Genomic DNA, 14,507 nt, shown 5'->3' with positions numbered 1-14,507 from the left:
CTAGAAGTAGTTTATCGTTTATATCCTGTTGGGAAAGTCTTTGTAGCAGCTTTCGGTCGTTTGAAGCCCATTTTCGAATATTTAAACTAGTTTGAGTAGTTCTATGAGTTCCGTTCTCAATGATTGTGCCTCGACCTTTGTATCAACTCCTGTAAGAACATCGTTGACGTAGAAATCTCGCTGTAAGACTATCACCGCTCGTGGATACCGATGTCCCTCGTCGTCCGCCAATTGTTTGAGGCAACGAATGGCTAGATAAGGCGCTACTGATAGCCCGAACGTCACTGTGTTAAGTTGATAGGTGCCAACTTTTCCATTAGTGTTACGCCACAAAATTTGCTGGAATTTTCGATCTTCTGGACGCACAAGAAATTGTCTATACATTTTTTCAATATCGCCTGTAAGGACGTATTGATGAGAGCGAAATCTTAGGAGAATGAAAAATAAGTCCTCTTGTAGTTTCAGTCCCGTGTGAAGTACGTCGTTTAAGGAAACTCCGGTGGTGTTTTGTGCCGATCCGTCAAATACGACTCGGAGTTCCGTCGTTTGGCTGAACTCTTTGATCACGCCGTGATGTGGCAGAAAATATCCGTCTTCCGTGGAGTGGTCCGTGGTAATCTTCGACATGTGTCCTAATTCCAGGTATTCTCGTATTACGGCGTGATAGTCGGCTTCGAATTGTTCATCTCGTTGAAAGCGACGGCAGAGAGATGTGACTCGCTTCGTCGACATGGTCTTGGAGGATCCAAGTGAAGGAGTTGTTTTGTTGAACGGGAGAGCGATCATTTATCGCCCTTCGTTTATGCGTTGAACGTGACTTCGAAAATGCTCCTCGCATTTTTGTTTCGCTTCCGAAATGTGTGGAGTGAGCGGCCCTTCGTCGATTTCCCAAATGCGGGCGAGGTCCGCCTGTAAAGCCGTCGTGGAGGCGTGGAACGTATGTGCCGATGCTTGCTGGGCTCCCCCCGATGACCCATCCGAAATGCGTTTTCTACAGACGTAAGTCGGGCCCGTTTGGTTGAGTAATATCAAGTTGACCAACGCAGAGTGAAGCTAATGTTGGTCCGGCGCTCAACAATATTTCGATCGGAGCAGGTCTATGGAATCTTGGATCGGCTAGTTGGAGATTCCTAGGTATTTGCATAGTTGAGCGATCTACGGGTTGATCTGGGACCCAAGTCGATATAGTTGGGATGTTGCAATGGTTGAGAATGACCGAGGTCAGTGATTCGGTTCTCTGTGATTCGATCCCAATTAAAGTCGTCTGATGTAGTTATTTCCTTTCTTGTCGCTGAGGACTAGACGATACCTTTAATCCGGTTGCATGTGTTCGTGATGGCCGAGGTTCGCGTTTTGGTGACGTTCGGGGCGACGTTCGGGGCGACGATCGGGGAGACGACCGGGGAGACGATCGGGGAGACGATCGGGGAGACGATCGGGGAGACGATCGGGGAGACGATCGGGGAGACGACCGGGGAGATGACCGGGGAGATGACCGGGGAGATGACCGGGGAGATGACCGGGGAGACGTGGATGCGCGTCTCGAACGATGTGACGAACGAGGAGTCGGTGAACTAGGTAAAAAGCGTCCGCTGGATGATCGGTCGCTCGACGATCGACCGCTCGATAATCGTGATTTGCCGTGACCTTAGTATTGATGGAAATACGTATGATGTCGCTGTCTGCATATGCGACATGAACCGGCAGAGCATTGAGCAAAAGTGTGTCCTTGACCTAGGCAATTTGTACAGAGTGATGCCTTTTTGACAGTTTCAAGACGATTTTTGGCAGATTTTGCCTTGAAAACATCGCAATGCCATATTTCGTGCTATCCTTTACAAGTTGGACACGCCAACGTCCTATGTGTAGTGGTAAAAGTGACGCTTCGCAGCGCGTGTTGTCGCTGTCGGTTATGTTGCTCGGATGTCCTTTTTGTCGCGGTTGTTGTTGAGCTTGTTCTATCGCCGTTCGGCCGTGTTTTAAGAAACTCTACCAAATGTGTATACGACGGCATTTTTTTGTCCTGTAATGTGCGTTGCCATTTGCGAATGATGGCTGATGGTAGCTTCGAAGTGAATAATTTAATGAGAACAACATTTGAAGTGATTAGTTCACCTAGTTTTTCTAAAGCTTGGAGATTTACTTTGACCGTCTCAAGAAAATCGTCTATAGCTTCGGGTGTCACCTTAGTTATTTTCGGATAATCGAAAATCAAGTCCCAGTGGCGCATGCAGACTTGACGGTGACAGTCAAATTTGTCTTTTAGAAGATCAATAGCGATTGGATAATTGATTTCCGTAATGTCCAACGATTGGATGCTTCGCGTGGCCTTTCCGGTTAAGGAAGATCGAAGATAATGGAATTTTTGCACGGGGGTTAGTCGATCGCTTCGATCTATAGTGGACGAGAAAGAGTCATAAAATGAATGCCAATTCTCGATAGCACCGTCGAAGGTAGGTAGATGAATCTCTGGTAATTTAATTGATGTCGGCTCAGCGACATTGGGTGAATCGCAGCTCGGCGATTTCGACGACGATGCTGGTGCATCATCCATGAAAGTGTGTAATCGTACTACCAGGTCATAATATATGTTTGTTATTTCGGAAACGCGCGCGTCATCCTGCTCGCCTAAATCTTCTAGTTCATATTGTAATAATCTGTACTGTTTCCACGTGTCGTCGAGCAGTGTGTTGTAAGCCGTTAAATAGGCCTTGTTCTGTTTGCTGGATTGTTCATATTCGTCGAGTCGTTTTGATAAGGTAGTAAATCGGCCGATTTGGAAGCCTCGTCTCCGATGCAAGGAGGTAATTTTGTCTGTGCTTTCCATTGGTAGCGGATCGTAAAGACAATACAATGAACGAGCTTACCTTGTGGTTGTGAGTTTGAATGTTGCTCGTCACGGTGTGTGTCTCGTCTGGCGTCTAAGACGTTTCCTTGCGGAAGTTGACCCTCTAGATGTTGGCGTGAGGATGCGTGGTTGCGTTCTTCAACCACCGGGTTATGCCTCTTCAAAACTGACTGCCCTTGGCGTTACTTACTTCGCTGGAGTGGTAACGCTTCCGCTGCTGTTTATGTCGGATTCACGTGGCACTGTATGTTAGTGGGTGTCACTGGTGTGCACTTTCACTCGACACGTGAATCCGGCTCGAAGGACCAAAAATGTTACGACCGTTCACGGAGAGACGCGATCACGAGGAAAGCGCGTCAGCGAGAGGCGTAAATTCTCGCGAGGTGGTTAAATGAGGTTAGCAGTGAATTAACAGAGTTAACAAAAATTATATATTTGACAATATATATATAAACAACAGTATAATGATGCGCCACAAATTATTTGACAGATGATACAGTTAATTTGGTGTAATGATTCGACTCGACTTTACAATGTGTCTTGTATGTGATAGATTGGACGACTTGTAATTCGTTGGAGACGTTAGTGTACTTCGTTTGGATCCTCGATCGATACTGATTGCCCTTCGATGGGCCCTTTGTGTTCTATGGGAGGCGATCCCCACCATGCTCGGATCACGCCACCGATCACTCCATGATCACGCGTGTCGCCTTATGAGTGTATATAAAATAACGGAACGAATTGACATTTCTAGAACTCGCTCTGTTTGATGCTGGCCGCTACATTGTATATTTGTCGGGCTGATTGAGACGGTTCGCTCGCGATACTGTGATGCCACGGGCGACGGTTAGGAATAACGGCCTATGGAAAGCCTCGTGGCGTAACAAGCACTTCTTGCTTGCATTGAAATTTTATACGAATATCACGCGTAACACACACGCACACATTACTATATATATGTATTATATATAAATATTGTATTATATTATATGTAATATTATGTTACCAATGAACGAATAGAAGATTATATTTTCACAATAGTCAAGTAAAATTATATCTATTGAAGTTTCACAATTGGGCTTGTCCAACAAGTTTCATATAAATAAGTAGACTGCAGATATTTATGCAAATTTATATTTTTATGAAAATAATTAACAGAGTAAAGGACGTGAAAAAAGATTTGTTTCATTTATTAAATATAGTAACGAGCATTATACTGCTTTTTATTCTTACGCGTTGTGTTCATTCTATGAATATATTTTTTTGCCTTAAAATTTCTCATAAATGCATAAAAATGCTCGGTCGATCGATAAGTCTAGGTAAGTTTAGGTATTATAGTTGTTTTTAAAACTTTTTATGTATAACATTTTAATTCTCACATTCATTAGCGTTTCTGTAAATGATAATAAATAAATAAATAAAAAATCACTTAAAATGACAATATGCTATAAATTATAACAATCATTCTGTCGGTATTAAAAGGCATTTCTTTATCAGCAAATTTTTCACTTGCATCATATCAAATAGATAAATATAGACGTATGTATAATAATGTACTTCTTCCTCATTCTTTCTCGTTTATCCTGGAGATTTGTATAGAAAATTCGTGAGCCTACTAAAAAGTTTCTTGATTACTGATGCTTAGGCAATATTATATGCAGCTACGTCAAACAAGATTCTAAAACATTGACAATATATGCATGTGTATGTACATGCACGCGTGTTCGTTAACGATAACATTGCACTTGTTATCCACCGAATTAACCTTGAGTAATTTATTTGCGAAGGATTGTAGCGGATGTTCTGACTGATAAACGATCAACGACGGAGAGGGAGGTTGTTCTCTGAACGAGGAGAAGTTTTAGAACGTTTCTTGTCTCTGATTACTGAGACGAGACTCGCAAATGAGTAATCGAAATGATTCTGTTCGGCTGATAAAAGATGACTGTCTGTCTCCGACTGCTGAGACGATGCGAACGATTTCGCATTTAAGAAAACTTACACTCTCAGACTGATGATTCTTATCCTACGACTGCTTGGGGAAACTTTTCACCTTTGAAAAGTTCGAACAAGAGTCGACGGATCGATTCGATCGATTTGCAAATGAAACTATTCTCTACTACTGCCGAGAGTTATGCATGTTCAAACATTACGAGGCCAACTAATCGTTTCGGCTAATTAAACGATACTTTACTCTTCGACTGATGAGAGTGTTTTCGATTTGAGCTCCAAAAGTGGAAATCGCAAAAATATGCATGCTGATTGGTTTTTATCATACGCAAGAAAAACTCAATTAACATATTCGCTAGGCATTACTCGTGGATGTTCGAAGCATGCCCCTGACGGGAAGAGGGTGAACAATACTAAGTCGAACGTGAGACTTCGAATGAAAGGGTTGCGGAAATTCTTTGGAGTGGTCCTCGACCGATCGAAAAGTTATGTTTATGACACATTCAGCTATTGAGTATATGATGGCCATAGAAAACGAAAAGCATTGTTACAATTATTGAAAAGAGATCGTTTTGAATGCTAATGTTCCGACTCAAAAATAACTTCTTGTCTTCGAAAGCCTGTGTTATAAAATTATCTACTAAAATTCTCACATTTTTGTTCCTTCAAACCAAGCAGCATGTACTAAATGACTATACTTAATTGTTCAATTACTTCATTTATAAAAACAACATAGATTGTTTCATAGTTACAAATTATATTTCCTGCAGTCTTATTATTGGAAAAAATTTACTTGTATAAATATTTTTAACGAATTACTCTGTTATCTCTACTAAAATATCATATTTATATACTACTTGTAAATGTATACGAACAGATTGTAGGACACAATCGACAATGGAGAAAACCTTGTTTTTAATAGATCCGTTTCTTCGAAGAACTAATAACAAAGTCTTTTCTACAGTCCGTTTAATAAGTCTTTAAAAGTTCATCTTGCTTTGAATTCGTAGGTTTCACAGAAAGATGAATGAGCTCGGACGAAAGACAAAGCTTAGGATAGATGGATCTACGATTCTTAGAGGAGCTGTAAGTAAACTATAGAGTGTATAGCTGCGGGCGTTTCCTGCAAGACGGAGGCTGAAATTAAAAACGTTCTGAGTTAATTATGTTGCTTATCTTTTTACAAAAATTTAAAAAATCCAGAGAGTTATGATTTTACAATGCAATAAAAAGAATATCGATTACTTTCCAAGTAAGAAAATTGTTATATCGTATACATACATGTAAGTATATTGTATATCATGTGTATAATAGATTTTTATAAGGCTTCTCTACTCTTTTATATGCAATTAATTTTCCCTTAGAAATTTCATATACGCAAGAAGACATACTAATTTAAATATTTTTGCAAAAATAGTATTAGTGATAATATTAGTAATGACATTATCGACATTAGGATAAAAAACTGCTATGAATGTATATTTTTCCTTAGAACTTTATCTCAATGTGAAATTTCCCATAATAGTTATTAATTAAAAATTTGTTATTAATTATGAATCAAAATATTTACTTCCAGTAACTTCAAAATTTACTTTTATTATAATATTTTTATTAATAATACTCTACTTTCTCTCTCTCCATATACATACATATATAATCGTAAAACATTTTACGTTCTTGATGGAACGTATAAAAATTGTTACTCCCAAGGGAGAAGTTCATGTGCATCCGATAACAATCAATCAAGGGAAACAAAAGAAGCGTTTACTCAACTGTAGCAACCCTTGTCTGCTTCGACAATAAAGGGGTGCCGCCAGATATGGGTGCAATATATTCATACAGTCACGTGCATTATTTTTACACATGAAAGAAATAAGCGTCTGTAACGGATCACGGTTAAAGCTTGAAAACGCCATGAACGAAATTCTTTTACCGAGCTTCAGGCTTTTGATAACTCCTTTTGTTTACCATTTATTGAATGCCAGTTCAGATAGATGGATTACGTCGTACCCAACGAATCTATATTCAACTATATGATTGTCTTCATTTAATTATAATCTACGTTCTTATAACTGTTCCTTCTTTTTGTACCTGAAAATGTATTCGTCGAATTTTTTTAAGGCACACTGAATGTTTTGGAGGCAACACTTAGAAGTGCCTCCGCTTTGTACATATAAACAATTGCAAGCATGAAATTTCAAAAAAACGTACGTCGAACCTATACCCTTTTAAATTGCATTTTTAGCCTGTTTGTAGAACAGCATATTGGTGAAGAAAAATCGAAGTAAAGGTTTTTTAATGAAATACGATTTTATATTTTACTCCGATGCTGAAACATTTAATTTGTGGAAAATATAAGTTACACACACGATTGTGTCAAACTCAAATGCATGTAGATACCATCGGTTTATGAGAAAACAGGTGTTTAAGATAAAAATATATTAGTCGTGTAAATTTTATATTCATAAATCCTAATAGAACAATAAACATTGTTTACTCTTCATTATTTTCATGAAATAAACGATTAAAGAAATATGTGTACCATAAAGTATTAATATTTTTACATTTATTTATAAAACATTTTTTAATATGCGGAATAGATCATTTCCAATTTTGCAATACATATATACATATACATACAGGGTATTTCACCTAACTCTGCAATCCTTTATTACTTTCTTATTTGTTACGATACAAAAAAATGTTTCAAGAGAAAGTTATTGTATTTTACAGGGGAATTAGGCTATGGAAGTGAAGATCACCTCAGGGTCATTTCCTTCTGATATTTTGCCAATAGTGCCATCTTTTTAAACGGAATGATCTATCTTTCTTAGTATTAAAAAGCTGAGGTCAAAACACAACCAATCACGTCCCATACTAGGAGTAAAGTAACAGAGTACATACTCGCAAGTAAATGATTGAAATGGGAGCTCACGGAAAGATAATTACAGAAAATAAACACCTTTATCACATGATTTATTATTTTTACACAAATAAAATGTGCTCAGGACTAAAAGTTTATGTATATGGCTCTTACAAGGTTTTCTTAGTCATTTTTTATAATATCTAGATTCAGAAGTCTTGGTAGAGAGTCAAGGAGTTGTCTTCCACTTTTCTCACTAATAAACGTGACCTCTGCCTCACTGTATTGTCTCTGTCCCAAGCCAGTCCAAATATCATCTGTTCGATGACTGATCGTTTTTTATAAGTTATACTTCCTAATAATTGAAACTTCTTGTGTTTAGTGAATTGCGTATTTTCACTTCAATGGTCAATTAGAATTCTTTTTCCTTTTCTTTCTAATCTCATAAAATCATTTTCCTGATCCTGGACTGAAACAATTATTTTTCGAATGAGATAGCCATAAATCATTGACTAGATCTTTTTTGTACTAGAAATTCCCTTAAGTTAATAATTATAATAATTATGTCAGAGATGAAAGGACATCGGGGCCTTTCTTTTGGCATGGTTGGGAAAAACCCCCAATACCCTAGGCCAGACTTTTATTATAGCTACACTTAAGTAATAAAACTAAGAAATAGTTGTAATGTTCTAATCCGATTATGGGTGCTCAAGGTTTATGACGATAGCTTGGGCTCGAAGTGACATAATGAGTCACCGAACGTAGCCACGGTCACGGGGGGACGTGTAATAACAGAGGTATGGAATAATTATGCAGTTCTCCTTAAAAACAAAGATTGACCCGAGAGGTGGGGAGAGGACTATATAAGGACAGTTCCATTTGTACTAGGAGTTAGTTAGTTATCGAGAAAGTTATGGAGTTAGTTATTGAGAAAGTCATTACAACTTGTACGTCGAGTCACACCAGGATCGTGTATCATATCGGATTCGTCTTCCCGTGGCCGTGAATTCGTATCGAACATAAATTCATTGTCATCGATCTTTCGTTTGTCCGATTGCCGTCATTACCTGTAACCTCTTGCAATCATCACCTCGGAACTAATAACGATCAGCGAGAATACATAACCACGATGGTCAATTCCAGTGAAGGTTCATCAGACGCCCGTACTTCGAATCCTTCTCTAACAATTATATTAATTATTTGTTTATCATTAATTCTATCTCCATTTACAACATTGATGTCAATTAGCCGTTATAATATTTGATTTCTGATTAAAGCTTTATGACATACTGTATGACGCGAGGCATCCAAATTTGCTATTCGTCAGCTGAAATTCTGTAAAATTATCTGAAACATTTATACTTCTTCGGTGGATCATTCATGACTTTGATAATTAACATGGTATCGAGGGCATTTTCTTCGATCGTTGTAAATTCTGTTTACTCATGAATAAATAGGATACAAGTAAAAATTATTACACATTGAGTGAATTTATATTGAAATTTTTCCCGTAAAGTCCTTATTTTAAAGTCATATTACGGGATAAAATAATACATTTTTCATATTTGTGTATTTCATATAATGGGAAGAAGAAAATATATACATATTTTGCATATCTTATATATTGAATCCTTCTTCTTCATCCATCGTCGAAATGAATACACTGAATTTTGCGTTTACATGATATATAACAAGAAAGTTGGAGAAAAAATGTAAACGTGAGCTGATGTTAGTTGGACAAAATGATAAGACGCGTGGGATGTTTTTGTTTCTAAAATTATCTGTCAGTATTTGGCAAGTTGTAGACGTAGTATTACGCAATTTTATCCAAATGTACAGTTTGATGGTGTTTTAAAATCTTAGGCTGATAGGACTATGTTGTGTCTCAGACTGATCATGTGCAACGGTTCTGCGGCAGCTTTGATGCGAATGTACCGGACTATGTTTCGGCAGTGTTATGTTTATTGTCTTGGAATCTCTGTAACGATGCGTAGAGTTCACTATTATTACATAGAATCGCGTCTAGGATGGTAGATTTTGTTTATCCACACGATGAATGACACCGCGATCCAGCATCGTGATAATATAAAATAAACTTAAGGTTAATAGTTAATTTAGATTAATTTATTGTTAATTTAAATTAAGAATTTCAGACAGTTAATTTCAATAATAAAACTGCATGGTGTATCCTTTTTTATCTAACCACAATAATAAATTTCCTGATAACCATCAGTTGAGAAAGTGCATGGATGGGAGCGAACAAATTGGTTGAGGCGAAACAAATTTAACAACGCGAAGTTCAGAGAATTCCATTAGGTCTTGTTTATGTCAAGAACAGTTGCTATTTTTGAGAAATAGAACTTTAGCATTTCAAGCACCTGGGTGTCAACACTTAACTTTTTACATTACTCTCTTCGGAACTCAATAGTCGTGATCCTGTTTCCTTAGAGTTTCCAAATTGTCATGCGATAGCGAACCTAATGGTTTCGGCGACAAAACTCGTTCCTTCTGGACTCTAGAATATTCACAGATATCTCTATAGCACCACCTTGCTGTACACTCCCACATAGCATTAAGCCTCTGTCCCTCTTCGAAGGATACAATGCATAATGAAAGGAACGATACGAGGTTTCAAAAACCCGTAATCATCGCATTTTTATCAAAACTCGAAAAATCATTTAAGAACTCGTTAGAATTATATAGAATTCTATAGTGCTCATTAGAATCTCTTAGAAGTCTGCAGAACTTGTAGAAAGTATTGCTCTTACAAAAAACTCTAACACACACACATACGCATGCAACATATAGTTTACTTAGAGTGAACATTTATTTTTTTTTAATTACATGAAATATATCATTATGTGAAATATCATATCATTTTGTTTCACACTGTATATCAGAAGAGTTACACGATTTAATAATAATATTAATTACATTTATCTTATAATGTAATTATTTATGAACTCTGAATTGATATTGAGCATACAAAGAATGATATCTTATAGTTTATATATATATATATAGTTGTATATAAAACAAATCTTACGCATATCATTTGCGTATATAACTCTTACAGATAATTTTATTTCTGTAATCATCGTGCATCATCTGTAAGTTTACCTACAAAGGTTAATCTCTGTTTGTACGCATAACATGTTCGTGTCAAGTACATGCACGACGAGGCATCTCGTGTAATATACGTTACAATTATAACGGCGCTGCTCAGTATCGCTATTTCATTTTAGTCCGTGTTGGAGATCAATATTAACGATGATATTGAATCTGGAAATTGGAGATACCGTGTCATCGGACAAACAAAATGAAATAAACAAAACTGCAGCGCCGGAACGCAGCCATGCGCCGCGCCGCATTTGTGGTGTTCTCGGATATGTCATATTATTTTATGTGTTTGCGATCAGCTACACGCGTAAATATTTTCGAAGGGTCAACCCGTTTGTTTCTCACCAGTTATTCGTAAAAGCGGAAGGAGGAGAAAAGAATATCGTTAGGGAAACAATATCCAGCTTAAATTTCGGAAAATGCGATGTTTTTGATAGCTCGATATGAAATACATGTTATTAGTTTTATAAAAACCTGTAAACATATTATCATAATGAATTGTATTCTTGGCAGCGTGTTAATCAAGAATAGTCGCTTTCTCTTCGTCTATTATTCTATAAATTTGCTAACAAATATCCTCGACTAATTAATTGCGTCGGTACGGGCGAAATGTTTTTAAACATAACTTAAACATAAACTAGTTTTATGTATGTATTTACCTATACAGTTGTGCATATGTTGTGCTGCATTTTTATATTCATGATGTCGAGTGATAAAATTGACCAAGTAATAAAATAGTAATATCTTATGAGAGTTCTAAAAACATTAATTTGATTAACGTTAGCTGTAAGAATCTAATTGGTTTAAGGCTCGTCAATTGACAGCACAACACTAGCTACACTTTATTGTATGATATAATCAACAGAATAAAATGGATCACGCTGAAATTCTTGTCGAAGGCGCACTACGTTCTTTATTCAACTGTGTTTTATTTCCATATTATAATATTGGTAGTTATGTAAAATTATATGTATCATTTTACACAGTTTAAGAATTTTTGTTTTATGCAGTATTATTTGGTGTAATACTAACAAATTAATAATTTGTTTCAATTTTGCGAGAAACATAAAAGACAAAAAACGTTTCGTACTAATTTTAATAAAAATAAACAGCGAATTGCAGGTGGTCTTTTCAATCATAATTTCTATAATTTCAAGAAAATGAAATTGACAAATTGCAATATTTATCATATTAGGTAGTGGCTGACTAAATAAAATGTGTGGCCGCCACAAATGTAATTTTCTAATGAAGAAGACTATTATTTTACATATCTATAACTTAGAAATATAGTAACATAGATGCGAAATGGATTATTAATACCTAGACCTACATTTTCACATCCATATGAATGATAAATGTAAATACTAAAATATATTCACATTTTCTGCATAAAAAGATAAGAAAGTTTGACATCCTCAAAGAGCGATTTGCTAAAGCGTTTTGTGTCGAGCAAGGAGCGTCAGTCAACGAAGGAAACTGGAGAAGGAGTAGAGAATGATAGGAGGATGTAAGGGGAAACAGTGCATTTGACTTTCCTATCGGCGTCGAGTGCTCATAAGCGTTTAAATGATTCCCCATTTGTGAAACACTACTGACAGCTATTCAGGCGTATTTCTAAAACGAACTATCCTTGTACAAAAGCTCGACGGCCCCTTTACCCTACCTTTCCCCTTTAACGCTTTGTGATCTGTTTTAAAACCGACGCGACGTTAAAATACGGAGCAAAATTTTGTTGCATTCTCATTCAATTTTCATTCAAATTTTCTTGCTTTCGTTCCTATCATAATTACAGGAATGTCGCATATATTTCATAGAATTTTCATAAAAGTAATTTACTTAAATATCAAAACACATTGTTTATTATACATTTAAAACTCTAATCTCCATAGATCTGATTATGATGCAACATGAGAATGTTTTTATTTTTATCTTATGTCTGTTGATGTTGATGTAACATACGTTTCAAGAGTTTATTATGAATTTATTGTAAAATATTCTTTTTCTAATGTTTATTATAAATTGCAATCATGTTTATTATATTTTATTATTTACATTCAAGTAGTAAAAAAATTTAACGCGAAGTACGTATGCTAATTTCTTTCCATTTATCTAGTATTCTATAATTGAAAAGACGCAGCTTGAATTTCTGTTAATTGTGCAAGAAATGTTATCGTCGTAAAATATTCTCTGTCGAACCAATTACTTGTCCTTTTAACAATATTGCGCCCGTAATTAAAAGCAAACGTCAAGAATATAGCACTGCATTTGCATTAAGTTTGATGTTACATTGTTAACTCTGACATGGGTGAAAACCAAAATACAATTTAATTACTATAACGTATCCATAATGATTACGTCACATAATATCGGTACATATACAAATTCACACACATAAACAATATTTTAATAACGCAATCAAATATTTCATCAAACCCTACGTAAATTAGCCTATTCATAGTATATTCTCTTTTTCCCGTTTCCTTACAATAAATTAAATGAACGATACCGCAGAAATATTAACTTAAAGGAAATAAAGAATAGTTTAAAGTAAGCTTTAACTTCGAATAATATATCTGCACATGTTATTTGAACTTAATAAAATTCAATATGAATTGAAAAAAAAGAACTCACAAACGAAATGTTGCATTAACGCCATCGTTGGTCGTTACTGGATTAAAAAAATGTTGAAAGGAGGAGCATCATGAAGGTCGTATGCATGCGCAAAACGTAGATATGTTTATCTCTACTTTGAGGGAATAAGATGATTGTAGTTTGGTTGGATAGTACTATAGGTCAGGTCATCGTACCACAAAGGCAGGTTTGTACGAGGTTGTAGAGGGTGTTGAAGCTAAAACAGGAGAAGCGCTACTGGAAACAGAAGGATAGAAGGGGCAAGGGTCGAGTAGGATGGAGGCAGTGATGTAGAAGGAGGAAGAGGTAGAGTAGCAGAAGGACGAAGCTGGTAGCACCCGGTATAGGCACTATTCCGTTGAAAGCCTGTCCTTGCATTCCTTGGTAACCTCGTTATGTCACCCACTCAACTTAACCGCTAGATCGCGTATACTATGAGGGAAGCACGTTTCCTGAATCGGGATTACCGCTCCCATGTCTATAGGAAGTTACAGGATCATTTACTGTTGACAAGTAGGACCTCTGTTAACGGCCTGTACTACATTCGAAAACTACTTGATGGATTGGAGATATAGGATACGAAAAAGCTTGTCAACAGCAGGAGACTTTGGATGTATAAACTATAAATAAATTTCGTAATCTAGTCATACGTATAAATGGAATAGTTACATGCACAGGATGCGTGAAAAATAGATATCACGGCCTCTACCGCAACGGGATCCTATATATTTAAGATCTTCTGCTTGAACCGTATTCGATTCATTACGGAGATCAAAGTCAAAGAAACCGGAGGTCGCAATTCAACCGTTCTTTTGAAAAATGATGTTATAGTGTCCTGACTTCTACATTGACATTATTTACAATATGTTTACATTTCGAAGTTAGGCAGATAGGAAATAACGTGATATTAAGTAAAAAAAAGAAGGAAATTACTCCGTAGCACGTAAGACAGGGCACCTTAAATAGAATAAGGTACCTAACATCATGATTTTAAATTATTCCAAAAATACTTACTGTGTGAAAAATCTTTCAAAGACGCATTGAAGGGAACACGATTTAATAGCATGTATTAATTCTTTTATAGATGATCGCGTA

General features: G+C 36.3%; 1 pseudogene; it reads right to left on the bottom strand.

The window, feature by feature from the left end:
* Positions 1–786: 786 nt before the first annotated feature.
* On the bottom strand, positions 787–2,554 carry LOC122566101 (annotated as a pseudogene).
* Positions 2,555–14,507: the final 11,953 nt, after the last annotated feature.

This window comes from Bombus pyrosoma, linkage group LG3, assembly GCF_014825855.1.
Source record: "Bombus pyrosoma isolate SC7728 linkage group LG3, ASM1482585v1, whole genome shotgun sequence".
Taxonomy (NCBI): domain Eukaryota; kingdom Metazoa; phylum Arthropoda; class Insecta; order Hymenoptera; family Apidae; genus Bombus; species Bombus pyrosoma.
This window is presented reverse-complemented; position numbering and strand designations above follow the sequence as displayed.